The following is a 24379-nucleotide window of genomic DNA, read 5'->3' as shown; positions in this document are numbered from 1 at the left end:
CTGCAGGGAGCCTGCTTCTCCCTCTGCCTCTCTCTGTGTCTCTCATGAATAAATAACTAAAATCTTAAAAAATAATAAAATAAAATAAAATAAAATAATCTTTGTGAACCACTAAAAATATTCATTGTCATAATTTCTAATACCTTTATACAGTGCTAATATCACACAAAGCTTTATTTGTAAAGTCTGAGGGTGGGGCTACTTGTTTTAGGAATCCAAGAAATTCTCAGTTTGGTTAATACAAAACCCTAACAAGAACCACTAAGTGCAAACACTTGATAAAGCTATGTAATTGCAGATCATTAGTGGGGAGGAGATTTCAATTTGCCTTCAGGCTTGACGTTTCTAGGAATAAAATTAAATTATTGAGAAAAGATTAAGAATGAGATAAATCACTTGGAGAGAAAAAAGTTTGTAAATGACGGAATGACGGAAACCAGACATCAAAGTAAACACCTGATTAAAGTTGGCATGCCTAGTTAGAAGATAGCCCACACACAAGCCAGCTGCCTTCCGAAACCCAATTCAAATTGGTTTAAGCACCAAAATAAAATAAAATAAAAATATAGTAGCTCAAGTGAGTACAGTAATCCAGAAATAAAACCAGATCCAGGAACTCAATGATGTCATTGGAACTTGGTCTCCCCCAGTCCCTGATTCTGCCTTTCTTACTCAAGTTTCACTTACAGGACAGAACCTTCCTGTCAAGTCAAGATATTTCAGAAGCTCCAGGCTTCACAGTCCACCAGGTCAGCACTTCCACCTGGGGGACAATGTCTTTCCCAGGTGTCTCAGCAATAGCTCTGAGACTGAGTCTGCATTAACCTGGTTTGGGTCACATGACCATCCCATGAGCGATTCAACAATTGCCAGGGCTCGCTTCCAACATTGCTTGTCCCTTGTATCAAACAGCAGAAGAATAAAATAAAGGTGTTTCTCCAGGGGAAGTTGAGCTTCTGTTAGGGGAAAAGGTAGAATGGCCGCTTAGGAAAGAAAAACATGGTGTCCTCTACCATCCAAGGCAGGATCTGAAAGGCATGGGATGGGAGAAGGTAAAACTGAACAACTCGAGCCCAGAAAGGAAAGCAAAGCTGGGAAAAAAAAAAAAAATTAGAAAGCCCCCCAGCCCCTGAGATCCACTTCACTACTAGACATAAAGAGTAGAATTAAATTAAGGCTGCCCAAGGTAGAGAAGGCACACCATTGCCCTGACATGAAGCCCTATCTAGGAGATATGCTGGTGTTCTGGGAGTTCTCTCTATGGCCAGACGCAGAACGTCCACTCCACTGTGGGCCACTTGAAAATGATACATGTGTTTCAGTCACATGTCCTCCAAAGACACATAGCTGAATTGACATCAAACAATGAAAAATGGCCCTCTAAATATTTTTTCAGGTTTTTCATCTCCCAAACATATAGTGAGACCATTAATACAAAAGTATATAATAAATTCATTCTGGAGAAAAAATATTTCAGTGAACAACCATGCCCGGCCTTTACATATAGTCCTATCCCTGCTTCATTGTTCAGTATAACGATTCTAATTCAAACTTCTCTGCCTGCTGTGTAACCCCGAGTGAAAGTGGCTCTAAGTTTGCTTATCTGTCTCGTGGGGATAATAATAATACCCTTTGCAGAGGTTTATTATCTCAATACATAACAGACAGTAAACACACTTTGTGATTATTATTCAGGCATTTTGGCCTCATTTGGAAATGGCCTCAAAACTTTTTTTTTTGCCTCAAAATTAATTGGACATCTTTGCTTATAATATTCCAAGGAGGTATAACACACCAGTGCTCAGTATTAGGGATCTGGAAACTAGATCAAGAGTTACACTACTCCTAGCTCAGCCTGGTCTCTGACACAGATTTTATCCAGAGGGTGGCCCCTACTTTGCCTATCTAGGCTCCCTAGGAATAACCCCTAATACTTCCTATTGTCAAGAGACTAGCTCTGTTTCCAAGTTATCTTGCTTACTTTAAAATTCCCACCTCTTATTTCTTTTTTAGGTGCCCAGCCCCAAAAGCAAAATGAAAATTACTTGAGTGGGGAGTGAGACAGGGATTCAGAGAAGAAAAGGAATTTTCTAGCCAAATTGGGCAAGCTTAAGTGATCCTTTAGTCATTTTTCTAGCAATTTTCTTATTCCCTGAAGCCTGACCATGCAGGACAAGGATCTATTTTCAAGTCAATTACTGTTCATAAAGGGCATAATTACACAAAAATCAGAAAAAGAACCCTATTTCTCTTATTATGGTAATGGAATGGTGATTTATGAAAGAGCCACAATACATAAGATAGAAATGGCATTTGCTTTCTTTTGACTCCTCATTGCTTTTTGTTTAATACCATACCATCTGCAAATCTCCAATTTATCAGCAAATCAATAAGTGGCAGTCTATAGATTATCTTTAAGCAAGAAAACAAAATATTATTTTATAACACACCACTATGGCCAATCAGCTTCTCACTGAATTCAGGTGATAAACCCTCAAGAGTTTGGGTAGTGATGGTGGATACAGATTGAGCTGCACAGAGGCCTGTTCACAATCTCAGACTCAATCCAGGGCTCACCCCTGTTTCTTGCCCATCTTGATATGTACTATCTTTTTCAGCTACTTTTTTATTTTATTTTATTTTATTTTTATTTTTTAATTTTTTTTTTAATTTTTTTTTTTATTTATTTATGATAGTCACAGAGAGAGAGAGAGAGAGAGGCAGAGACACAGGCAGAGGGAGAAGCAGGCTCCATGCACCAGGAGCCTGATGTGGGATTTGATCCCGGGTCTCCAGGATCGCGCCCTGGGCCAAAGGCAGGCGCCAAACCGCTACGCCACCCAGGGATCCCCTACTTTTTTTTTTTTTAATAGTGCTTTACACATATCGTCTCATTTTATCTACATACTACTTCTCTGTTCACAGTTCTGCTATTCTCTTCTTTTGTTTTTCACTCCATTCATTCACTGAATGCCCACTCTAGACCAGGCCATATCCTAAGTACTGTGGATGTAGTGATGAAGAAAAGAAGGGCTTTCATGCTGTGGGGGAGAAAGATATTAAGTGAAACGAGAAGAGCTGGTAGTGGACGAGAAGGAGTCAAGAAGATGAAATCTGAGCAGAGACCTAAGTGAAGCAATGTATGAGTGAGCTCAGGGGAAAGTGTTCCATGTGCAGAAACCATCATAAGCAAAGGTCCTGAGGAAGAAACAGTGTTTGTGAAGAATGGCACATGGCCTCTATGAATGGAATGTGCTGAGAGAGGTAGGAATGCGAGGGCCTCTTAGGCCAGACAAAGACGCTGGATTTCTTTCTGAGATTAATGAGAAGCCATATATGGGTGAAGCAGAGGAGTGACATGCTTTACCTGTGAGTAAACTGAAACTAAAGGGATGATATATAACTAACTAATGGGACACATAACTCACTGATGGAACACATCTGGGAAGCCCATAGCCAGGGCAGGGCTTATATGCAATTCCAAAGTCTTAATCATTTATAACCATAGCATAGATTTTTAGTTGTTCAAAAGATAATTTCATATATACGTACATATATATATATATATATATATTGACTTTATTGATAAGCCTAACTTTTGAATCTAACTTGCTTCTTCTATAGACATGCCCTCACTCAAAATTTCAGCTGGCTTGTTTCTTATCTTGTTCCTTCACCTAACTTACCTCTGATCCTCCCCTCCAGTCACAGATCCAGGGAATTATCCCTTATAAAATTAACGGGCTATAGCCCTACTTTTCTATTGGTCCTGCCATTCTACCAGCTTCCAGCTCTGTATACTCTCTTCTCCGGACTCCTGGCCCCTCAGTAATCTAGTATGAGCCTATCGTTTCAATCTCATCCCTCCTTATTCCTCAACATTTCAGCTTTTTCATCTATGGGTGATATGTTGACCATAGCTCTTTTTAAAAATGTTTTTACTTACAAATTAAATTACTAGATTCCCTTTTCGAAAAATCAAAACTCAAAACATTAGATCCATGTTCCCACATGTTGAAGCAGAACAGTGGCTGTCCATTTGGTGGAAGGGAATGACCTCTCCAGTTCTCCATAGTCTGCACTGCTCTCTATAGTCACACAACCACAGACATCACGCATAACCTGTCTGGTCCTTACAGACATTGAGATAAATTTTGGCAATAGATAAGAATAGTAGCTCTAAATACTTTCTGGAGACAAAATACTGGGTTGAAATTCCAGCTCTACTTACTAAACTTAAAATGTCCACTGGTTATTTAACATTTCTTTGGCTGTTCTACAAAATGTAGGTAATCGTGATACCTAGCTTACATCCCTGGTGTGATGATTAAAAGAATTAACACATCTAGAAACATTTAGCACAATGGCTGGACACAGAAAGCACTCAATAAAGGTTGACTTTTGATATTGCTATTTATAGCAATCTATGTCAGTTAAGTTGGTATAGTTGTCACTTTGAACATGCCTTGTAGAGTCTCATCTCCCTGCTCTTGTGTACCTTCTTACTCATTTCCAAATGGCCTATCCAGTCTACTGGGATCACTGATGCCTATCCATCTCTTAAGGTCTACTTCAAATCTTACCCCTTTGTGAAGCCTTCACTGGCCACCCTTGCTGGGTTTCTTCTCTTACTGCCTCCTATTTCTCTAGCTCTGATTTTGTGTGCTACCCATTGTACCCTCATATATTCCTTTGCATTGCTTTCTAACTGTCTCGTGTTGATATTTTCTCTAACCAGATTGGAGAATCCTAATGGAGATGTATGGCAGGTGAGGATTGGGTCATGTTTCAACCTGATGATGGATAGTTGGCACCAATGCTTATAGTATAACATTTATCTACTGAACTCTCATGAGGGAAATTTTATCAAGATACTTTTCTTGACCAACAATACCAAGTTAGAAGGTCATGTTTCTCTTTAATCAGTGGAATGTTAAAATAGGTAGCCAGGTACAAATAACACAAATGTGGCATTGAAATCGTTTCTTTCACCCTTTCTAATAGAGGTTGATATGGATTGAAGGTCATTACTGTGTGACAGTAGGTCCAAATTGAAGCTACAAACCAAATGGTCAAGTTTGTAAAAAATGACCAGGGAGTCTGTTTCTTTGGAGTTCTGAAAGGAAACTGTATATATATATATATATATAACATAGAGAAGTGAGAGTGGTTTGTATCAGGCCTTGGTCTTCAACTCGGATAAAAGATACAATATGAAAATTCAAGTAATAACAGGTTATGTGATAGAGATAATGAAAATAATTACTAAGAAAGTGTGAAAATCAATTATACCACGATTGAATTATTGAAAATAGGTGGAAGATGCAAAGTGTACTTTTTCATAAATGTCAGTGAATTCCTGCCTAAAATACAGTAAAATCTCAGAAGAATTTTTTTTTAAACCTGGAAGGAGGATACTTGTGCCATCATTTGCATAAGTCTCTGAAATAAAACACTATTCCATATGCCATCATGGTGGGGAGTAGGGCTATAATTACCGAAGCCACTTTCTAAATACTACTGCTGAAATCCCTCCATATGGGAACCAAAGAGGTCTTTTGATGGATAGTTATTACTGCTGTGAAGGAAAACTAAAGATAAGTAGGAATATTACAAATCATCCCAGGTTTTAGTTGTGGGTCTACCACAATTAAGTCCTAGTTTTCTGAATGTAATGACCTTCTAGAACGTTCATGTCTGATTCTCCCAAGGACCATGGTGCCTGTCAGGCAGGCAGAAGGGAGTAGTGAGATCATTTGATTGATCACAGAATACCAAATTAATTCTGCTGGCAGCAAGCCAAAACCCACAATGCCAGCCTACACAGTGAGATGAACAGAAAATGTAATTTGATACCCTGACCAAAACTCGCCCTGGAAGTGGCAACTACTTGGCCCCACTGAGAAGGTGAGAAGGAAATGAATTTTGTAATGAATTACTCATCACTCAAAGATATTTGATTTTACAATAGGAAATAATAACTTCTCCAAAAAGCGGACATTTTGCCAAAACAAGGAAGCAATAGATCAAATAAGCTCTAGTAAAAAAAAAAAATAGTTGAAGAATATTCATGGATCTTTAGGTCATCTACAATTCCAAACTATTAGATGAAAGTAAAGCGATTCAATCTGAGAAATGTGACGAGTGAAGAAGGAATAAGGAAACCATGTGGTTTTCAAGTAACCTATTAAATATTATTTTTGTTCTATGAGCTTTGTCTTACAAATCTAATTGTAATTTTGGCTTGTGTCCAATTTAGAAGAATGTAATCCATTTACATTTATTGGTTTGGTTCTGATTGCAAGTAATCATTAAATCTGGGTCATGCAAGACATTGACCAACTCTTTGTTGTACCAAAGAACTATTGAGAATTGAGGACCTTTTTGAAAGGCTTAATGTACAATTAGCCGTAACCAATATTTTTCCTTAAGTGTGACATTTATTGTGAAGGAATCTTTATACTCCACTTTATTTCTGGTAGTGTGAGGTAATTATTGTCTGTAAGTCCATTCAGAGGATGCCATGATCAATGGCTGCAACATAAGGAATGGTTAAAGGAAAACTGAAGCCCATTCTAGAGATCTGTATAATTTTTTACTTGTTTACTTACCTGTTTTGTCAGAAATGATAATTTACTTGCTTAAGGGACCCAGAGCTGCTTGGGATTTTCTGTTGTCTTACATGTCTACAGCAGGGATGATTGGAGGCAGGCTGATAGAAAGTGAAAGGCTACTCCAGCTTCTCTGGCTAACAGACAGTTAAATCTGTCACAACTGAGATGTCTGCCTTAACAAACATATTTTTATTAAGAAAAATGGGGTTAATGAATCCATTTACTGATGATTCATTCTGCTAGTGAATCTATTCACTAATAATTCTTTCCTTTGGAACAGTAACTTTAATTGCTACAATATGAACTATCTATCAAAGCTAGAAAATTGAATTAAAACATTTACAGAATATTAGATTCTAGTATCAGGCCAGATGGCTACTCCAGCTACCTTTAAGTTGGGACATAACTACTCTTTCAGTTATGGAGTAAAATACAAGAATTTTTATTCTCACTTGGTCACAGATGATTTCTGGCAGCAGTTGTTAGTGCTTGGTTGCTAAAGGGTTTCCACATTTTTAAATATACTTCTTTACTTCTTCCTTTAGCCCTGAGGGAAATGCCAAGTGTTTTCTCAAACCAAAACTCCCTTGGTCCTGAGGTATGTCATACTGGTTCAGAGCATGTAGATTAGCTGTGAGACCAAGATATGATTAAGTACTTAAAATATTTGTACCTCAGTTATCATATCTATAAAGTGGGGAACATAATTGTACCTATCTCCTTACATTGTAGTAAAAAGTTATTTTATTTTATTTTTTAAATATTTATTCATGAGAGACACAGAGAAAGAGGCAGAGACATAGGCAGAGGGAGAAGCAGGCTCCCCAAAGGGAGCCTGATGTGGGACTCGATCCTGGAACTCGATCCTAGGATTCCAGGATCATACCCTGAGCTGAAGGCAGATGCTCAACCACTGAGCCACCCAGGCGTCCCTAAAGTCACATTTTAAATAATGCTTGACATGTGATCTTATTTATGTGCTGTTACTGTCTCTTTAAGAGAATATTGTCTCTTTCTGTTAATTAGCAACACTTGCTGATAAAAGTCTGCAGTGTCTGAGAGCACCTGGGTGGCTTAGTCAGTTGAGCAGAAACTCTTGATTTCAGCTCAGGTCATGACCTCGGGTTGTGAGATCAAGCCCGCGCATCAGGCTCTGCACTCAGCCTGGAATCTGCTTGAGATTCTCTCTTTCTCTTTCCCTCTCCCCCCAACCCCACTCATATTCATATGCATGCTCTCTCTCTCTCTCAAATAAATAAATAAATCTTTTAAAAACAAAGTCTCTGCATCTATCATAAGAGATAAAGTGACATTGAAAGCATTTGTATAATGTTTTGAATGTTTTAATGTAGATAGTCTTACATATAATTTAATGTACCAGACCTTAGTGTTGTGAAGAATGTTTTTTTGCAGACTTTGGGACAGAAGGACAGTAAATTCAGCTGGAGGGTTAGTTATAATATAAATCAAGCTGGGTAATATGGGAAAAGAAGACTGGAGGAGTTTTGATGTTTGTTTATACGTTTATCGAGTGGGTACAATGACTCCTCTCTCTCCTGGCTGCCACCATCTCTCTTCTCAATTTTTGCACAAGCCACACTGGTCACATCTTCTGAATGATTGCATTTTTCCTCCACCAGTCTGTTTTCCACACCTCAGCCTGCAGGATGACTTAGGATATCCACCACCTCATGTCACTCCAATGCTTAGCATACTCGCTGGTTGGTCTTTAGGTAAATAGGAAGTATCAAGCTCCTGTCTGCCTCTCTAGCTTCATCAACTATCCCCTCCTCACTCCATGTCTCTGACCAGGCCATCCTTCTCCTGGTCCTTGAACACATGAAGTATTTCTAGCCATGGCACATGTGCACATGCTGTTCTACTATGTGGGATACCTTCCATTCACACTTCCTACCTCTCATTCCTGTTCATCTTTCAAATCTCAGCTAAATAGAACTTTCCTAGAGAGCATTTCTTTGAAGCCCAGCCACCCTAACTCAGAATTTAAATTAGTCTCCCCTATCATTAATCTGTTTTTCTGACAAAGCATACTGACCTTTTCCTTGGAATAATTTACTTCAATTTGTAGTGTCACGTTTTTCTATGTATTTGTTTAAAGCATCTGTCTTCCCCAGTAGACAATTAACTCCATAAGGGCAGGGACTGTGTCTGTTTTTCTTTTCTTCCTTTTTTTTTTTTTTCTAAACACTGTATCTGGATACCCAGGATAATGCCTCGGGCACGGTTGGTGCTTAATGAATAGTTGTTGAATCAGTGAATGCATGGGCAAATGGACACCCATTGTGTGTCAAGCAGTGAGTTAAGTGCACAATACTCATGATTTTATTTCCTCCTCACAATAACTTCTTGGGTTGATTACCATTAGAATTGCCATTTTGCAAGTAAGGAAATGATCTATCTTCATAGAATGGGCAAAGAAGGGAATGTTTGGTTCCTCTGAAAATCAGCTACCCTTCCCTAGAATATGGAACTTGCTTCCAAGGAAGAGTATAAATGGAAGAAAAACAGGTAAAAAAATGATAACTGTATTTCCAGTACATAGATCTGGAAGGCACCATCTTAACCAAGTGATCAAGGTTCATATAACAAATAGCAAGGCGTTGATATCATGTACCCCTGACACGATGAGATAAGAAAGACACCTCACCTGGTTGATATCCTTCCCCAAAACTCATAATCCCAACTCAATCATGAGAAAATATCACACAACCTCAATTTTAGGAACATTCTACAAAATACCTCTTCCCAACTCTGAAGATCATGAAAAACAAGGAAAGGTGGAGAAATAGGTATCAGAGGAGACAAAGGAGACATAGATTCTAAATACAATGTGTGATGCTGGAGAAGGAAAGGGAAAAAAGTGAAAAAAAAAAAAAACTAGTGACATTCAAAGTTCTACTTTAGTTAATAGTAATGTGCCAATGTTAATCTTGCAGTTCTAACAAATGAATTGTGGTTATATAAGATGTTAATAATAGGCCAAACTTAGTAAAGCTTATGTGAAAGCTCTCTCGAGTAGTTTTGAAACTTTCTGTTAACTAATATAATTCTAAATTAAAAGGTTAAGTAGCCAAACTGAGTTAGAAATCAGGACTGATGTTTTGCTAGTATACCCTGGTTGTTTATGGCTGCCAAGATTGAAGTTGATGTGGTGTGTTGGTCCTGATTGGTCAGAGCTCCTGTATCGCATGTTGTCGACTATTTTGAATATTAAGGGTATGTTATACTGTCTCTATTCAAAACAAAACAAACCAAGCTTTCTGTTTTAGAGTACTTTCTTTAAAATATTTTGTTTCATAACAGTAAGAAACTGTTTTGTGACTAGTCATTTTGTTTAATGGAACGCTTGTCATGGTGAATCTAGTGTTCAGTATTTCCACATCAAAATTTCTGATAATGCTAATTCCAACAGAACAAGAAAGACCACCTACTAATGGTGTGACTATGGAGTCTTATAATAACTTGATGCATTGATGCCTAATGTTGGAAGCCTTCTAGTCCAACATCATTTAGGGCATATTTTGCTTCAGATATCATCAAAGATACCCCAGCACGATTCCAGGCAAAATGCAATCGATACCAGCAGCACCTGGGAGCTTTTTAGAAATTAAGGATCCCAGATCCTACCCCATACTCAGAGTCAGAAACTGCAGGTTATCAATAAGATCTGAGGATCTAACGTATAGCACATTGATGACAGTTGATAACACTGCCATGTATAATTGCACCAAGAACAAAATAAAGGTAGATATGTGAGGGGATGGTTATGTTAACCTGGTGTGGGAGTCCTTTCAAAGTGTATATATACACCAAATCATTATGTTGGACATTTTAAATATCTTACAATTTTGTCAGTTATGCCTCAATAAAGCTAAAAAAAGGACGTGAAGATTTTTTCAATAATTATTAAGATATGCTGTAATAACATATGTCTCTTGTATAAAATTAGCATGTGTTGTGAAAATGGACATAAAAATTGGGGTCGATTTTATATAATATGGAAGTTAGAGACTCACAGGCTGTTTAGCTGGCAATGCAAGAAACAGGTTCAATTTAGTATAATTTCCCTCACTCCAATTTTTATTTTCACCTCATCATGGTTCCGTTTAATATGAAAGCTTTTTTAAAAAGGATCTCATCAAAAACCCTTTCTGAGGCTCTGTTCACTTAGATCTCAATATCCTATTTAATTTTTCTTGGCCATTATTAACATGTGTTGATTTCATTCTCTTTGTCTTAATCATTTCTTGCTAGGAAATCTAACCACAGCATTCTCACTGTGTATTCCAAAGGGGCCCTGGTCCTGCTGCTTCCAGCATCAACCTAATTTAAGAGGCCTTTTCATGTGAAAATGACTCCCCATCATCAAGGGCAACTGGTTCGTTAATTAAAGATGATTTAGCGCACTCACACAGCATCCCACCAAGACCAGCCTATTGACTCCTGGCAAGGTTTGGCCACGTCACACTTGATGTTCCCAGTGGGAATTTCTATGAATTCTAAAATCTCGGAAAGATGTTTTGATCCATCCCTCTAGGGAGAGGAACTTTTCTGGGGCACAGATGCAATGTGAAGCCTGAACTAACTGAGTTCATCTCCAGGCCTTGGAAGGATCACATGAACATGAAAAACGCCGCTTTGCGGCCAGTTTGAAGTCCATGTGAGGCTTGCTACAGAACTGGCCCAAGACAGCCAAGTCCCTTCACTCCTGTGGTCTGTGAGCGCCACTGAGGGACAAAGAAACTAAACAGGCCCCCTCGAAAGTTCTGGACTGTAGGGTTGTGAGACGTGGCTAATGAAAGCCCTGGGTCTGAGTAGCAGTGGGCCATTTGTCCAGGACACTTCACACCTCTCACTCCTCTAGTATATCATCTTAAAGGTTTAAACCTGCAAGTCAAAGTTATGAATATTCAGAAGAAAAAAGATTAGACAGTCAGTGGAATGAATGCTAATGTCCTGAGTTTCTAAATTGACCAGCACTGTTCCATGAGTCTCCCCAGACGCAGTCAGCAAGTTCCTATTCCTCTTGCACATGCCAGGCTGCTGCACTTAAGAACATAAAACATTTCCTTTGTGAGGAAGAGAAAGCATCCGTGATAAGGATAATGTTAAGGGAAAGTGGTCACTGTTGGGGCTGAATTGAGACAGAAGTAGGACGTCATCTTTTTCATGTGGCGCAATTTCATTTACAGCCAGGAGGGCCATTTACACCTTTACAGCACGTAGTAAAGGTGTCCCTGCAGGTGGAAGAGAGTGAAGTTTGATTTGGGGCTTAACCGAATGAGATGGAGATCGAAAAAGCCTTTAATTGGAGAGATCTGTATCACATGTGTTACGAAATTGAAGGCTTTCTAAAAAATGTAATTCATGTCCTCACCTCAACGAGGAGGCACGGATAGGCTGACCCTAAGTAAATCTCTGCCTCCCGCCAATATCACTGTTCATGATCCCGACATTTGGCTCGTTTTTTAGGGTTTACAAAGAGGTTTCGTGAACAGCAACGTATTTAATCTTCATACCTCTGTGGTGTACACAGGATTGTCATTCTCCCTTACCAAATTTGTTCTAGGTGTGAAATTCTACATTTCAAGAACACAGGGCTGCCAACTATTGGGTATGGATGGGGAGCACAGGGCATCACAGGGGACACAGTAAGCGACCGTGCCCAGAGCTGGGAATGCAATTTCTAGATGCTTCCAGACGTGCAGAGAGTGAGAAAGGAATGCCAAAGAATCTGACCACCTCTGGCCAGCACCTTTCTGTCTTCTGCAACCATCCTCCCCAAGGGGTGCAGCCCAGCTCCCAGGGACAGGCGTGTGGTTTTAATTGGCATATTGCCATTATCTGAAGGTCCTCATCCCGCTTGACTGGTTTTTAGTGGGGCACATCCACTCTTGGGCTTGGTCAAGCAAAGGAGGCATCTGTGGATTAATAGCCATAGGCTTCTCCTGTAAATATTGCCAAAGATGCAGGGAGCATTGCGTGCTGGTAAAGGCAGATTTCCCAGTGATAGTCATCCCCTGTGCAAATGATGCTCCTTCCCAGGGGATGCAGAAACACAAGGGAAAGCTGAGTCTACCCTCACAGGAAACATCTGTTCCCACCCATTTGTGTACACTGGGCATTGGGACACACAGATTAAGACCTACCACACCCATATTTACATGTGTTACTTCATTCAAACAAAGCAGTCCTGTGTCAGGGTGCCGGTGGGTATACGGTCGTCATTTCAGACAAAGAATCTGAGTTCTAAGAGCTGAAGTGACTCCAACCAGTTTTACAAAAAAAATCGAATCTGAAGGCAGAACTTCAAGTACAGCCGTGGCATCCCAAAGCCTGTGTCTCAAGACCTGTCTGGCTGTCTCAAGACCTGTCCTACCCTAGAGATGGAAAGCTTTCTCTCGCCGCCTTGATCTAAGCAAATTTGTGTAGCAAAATCGTGGGAACTTTTCTTCATGAAGGGCTCATTGATTATGGCAAGATTTCTCTGATAACTCCTGGAAATTTCGTTCTACGCTGATCAGGTTATTTGAAGAATTTCCTTTTTTTTTTTTTTTTAGGACTGAAGGGGTGGGGTTGGGGAGATCCAAGCCTTACGTTACTCTTTCTGTACCTACCTTTTCCATTGTGCCTTTTCTTTTCCTCTGAGTGCTATTTCCATGTCTCCTCTTATTTCTTCAAATAAGTAGTCTGCAATAGGAAGGCTACTAGCATGTGATAAATCTCTCCTAGACAATTGTCAGCTGTTATTAAGGCTGCTAGATGCTACTGTGAATATGAACTGGCAGAGATAACTCAGTTCTGGAGTTTTTCATAGTCATGAACTCATTAGAAGAGCTATAGTCCCTTGCCACTGGCAGTCCAGACAATGCATTTTACTTGTTCTTTGTGTTGAAATTTTCTGACGCTGTTTAAGAGGTAGGAGGTGAGACATATTTTCAGAATCATTTTGTTGCTCTCTTTTATGATACCAGCTCCAAAAATAAAGTTCTAAAGTATTTGACGGCCATTACATGGCCGCCTTCTTCTGAGAAGATGCCCCAAGTTTGGGATCCAAAAGGTAATGCTCTAAAAAAAGGACAGCCAGGTCAGGATATAAGAAACTGAGAGGGGAGAGAGCACCGTTTCCATTTCAACAAGGAGAGATATATTTTAAGGTGTTGTCTCAACGTTGACATTTTGAGGTTTAGCAGATCCAAACCAGAGACCAAAACCACCTGGCCCCAGTGACTCATGCACCGTGGGTGCCGAGAAGTGGAGGGCAGTAGGGGGGCAGCTCAATTGTCAGCTCAATATTAGAGTCCCTGAGATATTTTCTTCCTGTGCTACTTGACCTGGCTTTAATGGACATTATCATCATTTCCCCCCTCCATCTCCCCCCCTCACTGGGAGAAAATACGGTGAAGAAAATAAAAGGTGAAACTGATAGAAAAGAATGAATGAATAGTAGGTAGAGGCTAGACATCCTGACAGTGAGAGAAGAGGGTCAAAGGAAGCCCTTTGGTTTTCTTCCGGAAACTAAAAATACGCGCCTCTTGCCTAGTTGACATTTCTCCTCTGTTTTCCTTATGCATATGCTGTAGGGGATGCTAATGTTGCTTAACTGGCTTGCACCCTGCACTTTCCTGCTGTTAGAAAGAAACCAGTCAGTTGGGTAATCATGATAATTAAAAAAGATGTAAACTTTCAGAGTGGCTGACACTAACTCATTACCCTAAGCTGTCTTGCCTGACTGAACTAACATTAATTCTAATACCCCATTACATCAGGCACATAAAAGTTTCCAGCTAATGCGAATATTTCTTCCTCTCTTGCTTTTCTCACCTTAGACTTTCCTCCCTCTCTCCTACTCTCCCCCATTCCTTTCTTCTTTTCCTTCCACTTCGATCAGGCTAGCTCCCACTGATGCTCATGCTACCAGTCTAAGGACCACACTTGGATAACCTGTTCCAGACCAGTCTATTGCAAATCTGGGTGTATATATGCACCACTTGGTTGCGGGGGGTGGGGGTTGCTTACTGAAATGCAGATTCTGATTCAGTAAATCTAGAGTGAGGCCTGAGATTCCACTTTTCTATCAGTGTTCCTGGAGATGATTATGAAGCAGACTCCAGGATTACGCCCCGGGGAAGCTTCAAGACAAGGGTCCACTGCTTGCTAATGCTATTAGAGATAACCAATTTTTTTCCAAGCCAACGGTTCTATCAGAACCTGTCGCTCAGATCTTTCTTGGGTGAAATAGTCTTGTGTCAACCCTGGGAAGCCGAGGCCTTTCCCTGGTGCTGGAAGGCAGTCTGTGGGGAGCCACATCTCAATCTCTTCTTCCCCTCGGATATGATGCAGAATTGAAGTGACTCCAACCCCTTGTGGTTCCAGCAGAAGTAGATTTGAATCTAATGTCTATGGTTTTCTAAAGTAACCTCTCTAAGCCCCCGGCTTAAAGTAAGGATGAAACTAATCATAGCCTAAATGGTTTTGTGGGTGGCCTCAGTGAAGGGTTAGCAAGCATCAGAACACGGGAGTTTAGACATGTGACCTGTTAATATTTTGAGGTGATTCTTGTCACATTTGGTGTGTTTGTGTTCAGTAAGTAAGATGAGAGAACGTTCCAAAATTGCTTAGCATTGTCTGTACTCGGAGTTAGGAAATAGTGCGATCTTACATGGAAAGTTGGACAATTCTCAGGGTTTATACATGTGTCTTGTATTTATGAAGCACTCATTGCTCTGTCAGTACAATCATTTGGAACTTGATTCCTGTAGGTACAAAGGATTTTTCAAGTGGTCCAGATTATCTGTGGGCCAAGTATGAAAATATAATCTGGAACTACTAAAAGATCCAGCCAAAAGTACACTCTCACTTGGCTTGGAGTTTCTAACATTAGTGTTGATCCCTAGAGGAGAGGTAAAAGGTAACTATTTCCTGGGAGGTGTGATAGCCCCACCCACCAGCAGATACAGGACATATTATGGATTAAACAGCAGAGGAAAGTCAACCTTCAGTTCAAAATTAATTAGGGAAACACATGACAGCCATTTGGCCAATATGAGCTATTTAGAAAATTAGTTCAGAATGATGAGAAAAGACAGTATTTATTGTCTTTATTGAAGATTTATTAAAAACATTGATTTTTGGTATACATTAATCAAGAGCCTGTTGAAAATAACAGAAGCCTAAGCAAAACAACTTCACACCCACCTGCCCCCCAAAAAAGAGGTAGAATCTTTTGGATTGAATTGCTGCAGTTCACAAGGACACAGCTGGTTTGAGAGATGGCAGGATGCCGGAGATCAAACAGTTCCCTCTTCATCTCTTGGTGTTGCTTTTTTTCTGGACTGGTTTAAATCTTAGGAAAGAACCCTCCACAGGTAGCAAGGATGGCCACTAGCCATTCCAGGTATACTTTCCACAAGGGCATAAAATTCCAATGAAACAGAAGTCCTGCTTCCCAAGCAGACCCATGGAAGTCCTGAGATTGAATTTTGTAGGTAGAGCTTTGTCACACACTCGTCCAGGAACCAATTATGTAGCCCCGAGAATGGAACTGTGTCCTTCTAATTGGTCAGGCCTGGGCCATGCACCCCACATCTCTAAGAATGTGATAAAGATAATGTTTCTAGTAAAATCAAGGTGTTATTTTATGAAGAAGAATCAATGAATTGTGGGCTGGAAAAGGAATTGATTTCTAAGATCTGAGAAAGAATAAAGGTGATATATTCCTTTAAAGAACTTGGAAAATAGAGAGTCCAAGCCTTTGCAAAAAAGAGGATGAGCATTCCCTGGTGTCTATCAGAAACAAGGTGTTCTTGGCAAATACTCCACAGCTTCCAAAGGGTTAAGAGTTCAGAACTTAGGGATGGGGGAATTATACCTACCTGTATTTACTCCCGTGTTTATGTGTGTTTTTGTGTTTTGTGTGTGTATAAATGTATACAATGACCTTATTCACCTCAGAAATGCGGATATGATGCCAGAGAGTTTTACTCAAATGATTGAGATGTGGCTAAGTGATTTTCAAGTATATAGCTATTTGCACTCTGTAACTATAAGTAGATGCTCAGGGGAAAATTCTCTTTCCCCGATCCTATTGACTTATGGAGATGTATGAGGAGATCCAAGCTCTGAGCACAGTGAAATATGGCTTTGTATTGCATTTGCTTTCTGCCAAAGATAAAAATCACTTTACATAAAAAGAGCCTTATTCTCACCAGGTGATAAGCTCCTTTTTTTTTTTTTTGTAATAAAGCACATCACTCTGGAAACCACATTCAGCTCCTGTGGGCCCCTGGAGTGCCCTTCAAGGAGAGAGGGAATAGGGGGCTTCACACCATCTACTTGGCACCAATATGCCCTCAGGTCATTCTCCTGCTTGGGCACATGCTTTGTGTAGGAAGCCTCGGCTTCCTCATGTCTTTAGTAACTACAATAAAGTAAACTAAAGCAGGAGAGTTGTGAGGGCAAAATAAGATTAAACCTGTTATGAGGCACCTGGGTGGCTCAGTTGGCAAAGAATCTATCTTCAGCTCCCAGGGTCCTGGGATCAAACCCCTCATCAGGCTCCCTGCTCAGCAGGAAATCAGCTTCTCCTTCTTCCTCTACCCCTCCACCACTCATGCACTTTCTCTCTCTCTCTCCCTCAAATCTTTAAAAGAATAAAATAAACCTGTTAAACATATAACACAGTCTTGGCATATTATAAGGGCACAAACAATTGGTGATAGGTGAGTATGTGACCCTTTGGTGTACAGGAATATAGTAAATGGAATATAATTTCATGCAAGTCAGGCAAATGGGCACCTTCTTTCTGTTTTTGTAGAAACTAAATTAAAAAACAAAATATATGCTGGGTTAAGAGAATAAGCAGGTTTTTTTTGGTGACACTTATGGTAACTCATGTGTTTTGGCTGTAGATGCCTCATCTATGAAATACAAGATTCCAAGTAGACTCTTTAGGATCCTCTCAGACTTAAAACTCAGAGATTCTCAGTAAAAAAAAAAAAAAAAAATGTTGGTAGCTTTAGTTTTTGTGTACTTTCAAAACACAGTGAATGTTTTGAAACAGAACTAAACTTTACATCAAGCTAAGCAATGATTTGGTAGTGACTGAAACTGCTAACATATTAAAATTGCATTTATTTTAATACCTTCATCCTACTATGTTGGATATGCATTTGGGTGGAGGTCAGAGCTTTGGATTCAAGTCACATTCATGCTTTTGTCCTTCAAGGATGAACTGAATGCCTGCTCTGTCCCTTGCTCTGTGATCAGCAGGGGGTTATATTTTAATTGGGGGAAGGGGGTAAAGATAACAAATTATTATGACAGGAAATAATAACAAATTATGCTATATATTATGAAGGAAAGAAAGAGACCAAGAGGAACAGAAATAGTACTAATGGTGGCAACCTCATTTTCATATAGCAAGGCTTCTAATTAAAGGAAATAAGACCTAAGCTAAGTTACAGAGTAAAAAGAATACAACCATACAAAGGAGGGAAAGAACATTCTGAACTGGGGGAAAAGCAAGTGGCCCTGGGTTAAGTAAGGTCTGGATATATTTGAAGAACTGAACAAGTATGGCTGAAGCAAGGTGAGTCAGGGAGAGAAAGTAATATATGATTGCAGAAAGGAAGGGACCAGGTCATATGTGGTTTGTAGTGTTGACAAGAGCTTGTATGTTTTGTGCATTGTTTTGTTGTTACAAGCGACTGGAACGATCTAAGTCATTGTTTGAAACCACTCTTACTACTGTAGGGAAAGAGATTGGAGGATGCAAGGGTAGGTTTAGGCAGTAAGAAGGCTGTTAGAGAAATCCAGGGAAGACACAATGGGAGACTAACTGGAATGTCGGGGGAGTAAGGGTTATGACATATCATGCACAGGAAGAAACACTTCAGCCTTATGAGTGTCTAGGTAATTTGTTTGCATTGCTTTCCATCTCTGGAACTCAGTTTCACTATAACAAGGGCATGCAGAATGCAATCTCTAAGGATTCTCATAGATCAACATTTTATTCTAGTTTATAAATATCTCTAAGCCAGATGAACTCTTCCATCAAATCTGTTGGCTTAGGTCGGATGCGGTGATTTGCTCTGACCAGCTTTCCAGACATTCCCCAAGGCAAAGATGTGGGAATATTGATGTACCAAAGAATAAGAAATTGGTGAAGATCTTATTGAAAATTGTGGGGGTGGGCTGGCCTTGACACAGTGCTATTTTCTTCCTTTTACAGTGGGAATGGCTTCAAAATCGTCCACTCAGGTGCACAGATGAATTTCCAATTCCAAATTCAAACTATAAATTTCATAAGTCCAGCTTATACATTAATTAAGTTTCACTCCACAGTGTTTAGGATGATGGTTTTCTTGGAGAAGTGCAAAAGACTTTTAAAAAAAAAGCCGTGATGAAAGTGTTATTAAACGAGGAATTAGAAAGAGAAAATTCTCCAACCTCCTCCGACATTTTTTCTTTCTGGCATTCAGATAAAAATGGTAAATTAATAGAAGAACAAAACAGTGTGGGATGCCAATACATTCAAGAAAAGCCAAAGTTCATTTCTGCTTGCAGATTCAAATGCTGCCGGCAGATCAATGTGAGCTTCATGGTGTGATTTGCAAAAATCGTTCTGCAACTAATATCCTCAAGGACAAGACCCAGCCTGCTTTGGCTACTCCAGGAGTTTGTCTGGTTTGCTGCAGGAGGCAATATTTTGTACTTGGAGGACTTTGGGGGACTACACAGTTATGCTATCCATAAATCATATCATCATGGACCTCACAAAAGTAGAGTTTTAGCATTTGCATTTTTTTCCACATATAACTGTGTTGTGTGTGTGTCAACAACCTTAGTCAGAAGTTCGATTATGTGCTTCTGCTTCAATTTAATGAGATTATGATCATATGTACATGCTCACTTTCTCTTTTCTTTCTTTCCTTTTTTTTTTTTTCCTCTTTCATTCCTCTTGAGTTCCATCCTCTGGAAGTGGTTCTGTTATCAAGGGACCTGTTTTACATTTTTGTTGTTGTTGTAGAATTAATATTTAGTCCACTTGCAATTTGTAGAAATGCAATAGAGGTGGGATCCTAAAGTTGGTATTTCTTGAGAAAAGCAGACCCGGTAAGTGTTATTACATATTTTATTAGATTTAATTTTTCAAAACCAATTTTAGGATGCAGGATAGAGTAAGTTAATCAATATATATTCACTGAACACATAACATAAGGAAGGAATTATGACAAGCCCTGGGGTGACAGCAGTGAATCGGAAGCCAAGGGTCCTTCCTTCATAGGGCTCACCATCAAAAGAGAAAACAAGCAAAGGATGCCAGTAATTCAAATGTAGTTAAGTGGGGAGAAACATGGAGGGCCAGCTTGCTGGGCAGTGGAAGAAGTCATGCTTAAAGACAACTGCTCAAGAATGAATAGCTGTTAGCCAAGAAGAGATGGGAAGAATTTTAGAGAAAAGAGAATCCAAAAGTTGGAAGACAAGCCTGTTCTTTTTTTCAATTTATTTGTTTGAGTATAGTTGACACACAATGTTAGATCAGTTTAAGGTGTACAACATAGTGATTGAGCATCTCTGTACTCCACGCTATGCCCCCCACAAGTGTAATTATCATCAGTCACCGTAAGATACTATTACAGTATCATTTGACTCTATTCTCTATGCTGTGCCTTTTATTCCTATGGGAGGCAGCATGTTCTGATGAAGGAGCAGAGCTATAACAGTGTGCTTAGAAAGGAGAAAGAAGGAAAACAGGAAGGTTTCAAGACATCTGAGGCCTTGAAGAATTGTGGGACGCTTTTCCAAAAGTCATAAAAAGTCACTGTTGGGAGAGGTGACTGCTACACAAGTAAGCAAGACCCTTTTAGAGGAAGAATATGAAACAGGGTGATGAGACACAGAAAGCTTAGAGGACATAGTAGCTCAGATAATCAGGAATGTCTCTAGGAAGGGGCGACATTGGAACAAAGACCTCAGTGGCACAAAAGATCCAGAGATTTGAACAAAGGATATTTGTCCTGCAGAGGAGTTAACAGTGCAAAGACCAGGAAGCAGGACTGCGCTGTTAGTTTACTGAATAGGTAGAAGGGAATGGTTAACTGGAATTTGGAACCAAGTCCATATTAATTTCACTGTTCCCCAGTGCAATCATCTGTCTGGACTCCCTGCTTCCTGAGGTGGAGTGGCATTTTCCATTTTCTCTTTCACTATATTTTAAATACCTGGGCATGGGGATCATATCTGCTCATTCATTTCTGTGCACTCAGTGCCTGGGAAAATTTCTAGGACTCGTTAGGCACTCATAAAAATTTAAGAATCTCTAAGATAAAATGGCCGTATATCTAGTATTACAATTCTAGGACTAGAAAGTAACAGTTCTCATGTTGAAAATCAGCCAGTTAGTAACCTAATAACCCAATTTTTAGGAATCTAGAAGTCAGAACAATCAAATTACTTGTGGGGGTAGATACAACCCAAGTAAGAAGGCAGGGGAAAAAATAATATAAATCAGGGTTTCTCAACCTCAGTACCGTTAACATTTTGGACTGAACAATTCTGTTCTGTGCATTGCTTAGCAACATTGCTAACCCCTGCCCACTAGATACTGGTAGCACCCCTTCATTGGTGACAACCCAAACTGTCTCTATATAATGCTGCACGGCCTGGTTAAGACCACTGGTGTAAAAGTATTAATGCCATGACACTTTCTAAAATGTTGTAGAAGTTGTACCACCCAGAGAAGTGTCAGTTGATTTGTGTGCAAAGTTTTCTCAAGAGGTGTAAATGCGTCCCCTGAATTGAAATACGGTACATCAAACACGCATTCTTAGCAGCAGCTAAACAAAGATGCTTAATTTTTTATTATTTTTTATGGTTAGTGTTCAGACATCCATCAATGTAAAAGAAACCACTTTCAAAATTTTTCTTTATAAATATGTAATATAATTGTAGAGTAAACCTCCTTTATCATTCTGATGGGGGATCAGACTAATACTCATCTTGTATATTGAGTTTTATCAGGATTTTATTCTATTTTTTTAAGTAGTTTGTGGAGGGAGAGAGATAGGAGAAAAAGTCGATTTGCAATGTATTGTAATCTGTGAAATAACAAAGTTCCACTTTATCATTAAGCTGTACCATACAGTTTTCCTATATAGTTTTAAGAATTTTTTTTAAATTTTTTTTTAGTTTTAAGAATTTTTAAAAAGTGCTTTTTTTCTGATCTTAAATATTCAGAGAATATAGGCAAGTATACAAAAGAAAATTAAAATCATCTATAATCCAACAATCTAGAGGCAATTATATATATTACTCTTTAATAGATTCATTTATTCCCTCATTAAATTATGTGCCAGACACTGTGCTAAGGCTAGAGATTCATGGTGGACCAGATGTACAAGGTACCTCTTTAGGGGAAGCCTATTTGCATATATATTAGTATGTATATTCTCCCTCTACTCGTACCAGATGTACCTGGACACCTGGCTTTGGCCAGGAGCTGTTTAAGTGCCAGAAACCTGAAAAATATGAACTTAACCAAATTAATAACTTTATCTTATTTGTCTAAGAAATTTGAAAGAGAACCACTCTGGGCTCATTCAGTGAGTCCACACTTCTGCTGGGAACCCAGACTCCTTTGGTTTTCCATTGTGCTATTGCTAAGCATGGATCCATTGGTGCAGCACTTACAAAACAGCTGCTCCTCATTCTAGCTATTCATCTGGGTTTTGAACTGGAAGAGGGTGAAAGGCAAAAAGCCCAAGGAAGGGCCATGTGAATCTGATCCCATAAACAAGCTGTCTTGGAACTTAAGAATTTTCCCACGGATGCCTCTCTATCTCCTGGCCAGAACTGTGTCACATGGATCAAGATGCAAAAGGTGAAAAGAACTGTACAAAATTGTACAAAGTTAAAAGTCATACCCATATTTCCAAAAGTAGACATTCTCTTTCCCTGAGGTAAGCGTTAACTGTTTAGAATTAGACTTCCACATACTAGCATATGTATACAAGGAAAGTCACACACTTAAAGGCCGATTTTTCTTCCCATTGGCAACCTTCCAGATCAATATGTTTAGACTTTAGCCATTGAGAAATAATAATTGTACCATAGTCCATAGAGTGAACATTACAACTATTAAACTGTCCTTAGTAGATAGACTTACTCCAAATTGTTAATAAATAAAGCCACAGTGTGTATCTTTGTACTGTATCTATATACAAATGGATGACTTCTTTTGTAAATAAGCTTTCTAGAGATAGAATTACTGGGTCAATATATATGAAACATTTTCAAACATTGTAATATTTACTATCCTATCAAATTGCCTTCCAAAAGGTCATAATTGTTTATACTCCCACCAACAACATAGGAAAGTTTCCTTTTCCACATTTGCATCAACAGTGGATGTTATCAATATTATTAGTGTTTTCTAACTACATAGGCAACAATGAATCACAGGATGAATTTACTTTGAAACTTTTTATTATAAAGAATTTCACATACACTCAAAAGTGGAATGAATGGTAAAATAAATTCTCATTACCCATCATTCAGATTGAACAGTTACCAGTATATGGCCACACTTGTTTTATCTGCATAGAGTTTAATCCCTTACTTGTTGTTCCTCCCATTTCACTCCTCCCACTTTTTTCCCTTCTCTCTCTCTCTTTGTTTTCTTGCTTCTTCATCTTTTCATTCTTACCCTAGTATCAGCTTTGACTTCTTCAGTCTTATGTATTTGTTCTTACAGCATCATATCCATGAGTCAAGTTATCTATCTATAGGAATAATAAAGAGATAGATAATAGAGATAATAAATATGTGGCATGAATCTCCTTACTTTTCCCCTTCTGTACCTTGGTAGATATTATTAATTGAGCAATACATCTTTTTGCGGTAAGCCCAAGTGTATCCTTACAACTCTTCAGCACAGTACTTTAGATTAGTGGTTCTCAAACGTTAGTATGCATAACATTACCTGGAGAGCTTGTTAAAAACACATTGCTAGATTGCTCCTCCATAGATTTTCATTCAGTAGGTTTGAGGCAGCACCTATGATTCTGCATTTCTAATAACCTGCTAGGCGATGCTGATGATGCCTATCTATATATTACACTTGAACATTTTTCTAGACCAAGCACTTCCATTGCTGTGCATATGAATCACTGGAGATCACATTCAAATGCAGATGTTTATTCAGTAGGTCTGCTGCATAGCCTGAGATTCCACTTTTCTAACAAGCTTCCGGGTGCATTGCTGGACCACGGACCAAATTTCAGTTTGTAGATCTTCAATGGCCACACTGCCAGAGATGGTTTGTAAAGTGAATTGATTGTCTATGCCTGACCTAGAAATAAGGGCTTTCTTAACCTCAAAGAGTCCTAAATATCACTGTGTAGAGTAACCCAAGACTGGCTACAAAATAATCAACTGGGAAAGTTTTCTTAAAACTTAGATTCCCCCAGTGAGAAATTGATCCACTGAATTTGGAGTGAGGTTTGGGAATTAATTTTTCAGACAGCTCTTTTGTTAATTTGGGGGCACAGGTAAGTTTTGGAGACACTCACTACTTTGTATGCCATAGATGATGCACAGGTGTTCTTTCTTGGATTCATCTGGTCTTTTTTCCCCAACCATCCATCTTATCAAGACACATGTATTTGCATTGACCTTTTACATGATGATGCTGCATGCTGTGGGCCATGCAGAGATGAATCAGGTGTTGAACGAGAGATGAT

At 39.1% G+C, this 24379-nt stretch overlaps 1 protein-coding gene across 1 annotated transcript in view; it reads left to right on the top strand.

The window, feature by feature from the left end:
• The window catches only part of TAFA1 (TAFA chemokine like family member 1), a 494714-nt gene that overhangs the window by 235448 nt on the left and 234887 nt on the right, over positions 1-24379 (top strand). The window lies entirely within an intron of this gene.

This window comes from Canis lupus, chromosome 20 (genome assembly GCF_003254725.2).
Source record: "Canis lupus dingo isolate Sandy chromosome 20, ASM325472v2, whole genome shotgun sequence".
In the NCBI taxonomy this organism is placed as follows: Eukaryota; Metazoa; Chordata; class Mammalia; order Carnivora; family Canidae; genus Canis; species Canis lupus.
The sequence above is the reverse complement of the archived record's forward strand: the minus strand, read 5'-3'. Positions and strand labels throughout refer to the sequence as shown.